Here is a 1,428-nt window from a genome sequence, read left to right as displayed (position 1 = left end):
CCCCTGGGAAATGATGTCAATCTGCATAAATTGGAAAGCATGGAAGCCAAAGGGGTTGGAGAGCTCTTCAATCATCATCATCATCATCATCATCACCATCATCACCATCTATTTATCTTGCCAAATTTAAAACAATACAAAAGCATTAAAATGAATAAATATAAAACAATTTTAAAAGGAATTAAACAATTCTAAAAATCAAAACAGTTATGCATCTATATTTAAAATGCCTTAAAGAGTCTAAACAAACCTTAAAATCAAGCCTTATTGGAAGTTCTCTCCCCCCCCCCCATCCCTCCCCAGACTGCCCGAGATGCCCGCCTCTTCTGAGGTTTTGTTTCGCAGCCGGCTGTGGTTGGAAAATCTCAGGATCCCTCTTCGGGGAGAGGCTTGATTTGAGGCCGGGCTGCAGGAAAGCCAGGAGCTGCCGGGCGGGCTCTGGGCTGTCAACCCAGGCAAGGTTGAAGAGAATAGCTTGAGCCCCCTGCTGACCAACTGACCAGTAGCAGGAGTTCAAAAGAGAAACAGTCAGAGTTGTGATGCACATAGAGACTGTCCTGTATGCCTTGAGTAATATCCACCAAGGTGGGATATAAAGTTAGCCATGTGGTGTAGTGGCTGGAGCACTGGACTATGAGTCCTGGCTTGGTTCTGTAAACCCACTGGGTGACCTTTGCTGGAAGTTTTTCTTTGGAAGTCTTTAAACAGAGGCTGGATGGCCATCTGTCAAGGATACTTTGATAGTGAGTCCCTGCATGGCAGGGGGTTGGACTGGGTGGTCTTGTGGTCTCTTCCAGCTCTGTGATTCTGTGATTCTATGACCTTGGGCAAGCCACAGTCTCTCAGCCTCAGAGGATGGCAATGACAAACCTCCTCTGAAGAAACTGAAGGAAACCCCAGAACAGGTTTGAAAATGAAATGCATAGATATAGGATGGGGAACAACCTGGCTGAACAAGACTACTTGTGAAAGGGAACTAGGAGTCCAAGTAGACCACAAGTTGAACATGAGTAAACAGTGTGTTGTGGCAGCTAAAAAGGCCAATGCGATTTTGGGCTGCATCGAATGACCCTTTCATGGGGGTCGCCTAAGACCATTGGAAAACACCTATTTAATTACAGTTATGAAGTAGCAATGAAAATAATTTCATGGATTTGGGTCACCACAACATGAGGAACTGTATTAAGGGGTCGCGGGATTAGGAAGGTTGGGAACCACTGCTCTAGATCAAGGGAAGTAATAGTGCCACTGTATTCTGCTTTGGTCAGGCCCCACCTGGAATACTGTGTCCAGTTCTGGGCACCACAATTCAAAAAGGACATTGAGAAACTGGAGCATGTCCAAAGGAGGGCAACTAAAATGATGAAGGATCTGGAAACTATGCCCTATGAGGAATGACTTAGGGAGCTGGGGATGTTTAGCCTGGAG

Source organism: Sceloporus undulatus, chromosome 1 (genome assembly GCF_019175285.1).
Source record: "Sceloporus undulatus isolate JIND9_A2432 ecotype Alabama chromosome 1, SceUnd_v1.1, whole genome shotgun sequence".
Classification (NCBI taxonomy): domain Eukaryota; kingdom Metazoa; phylum Chordata; class Lepidosauria; order Squamata; family Phrynosomatidae; genus Sceloporus; species Sceloporus undulatus.
The sequence above is the reverse complement of the archived record's forward strand: the minus strand, read 5'-3'. Positions refer to the sequence as shown.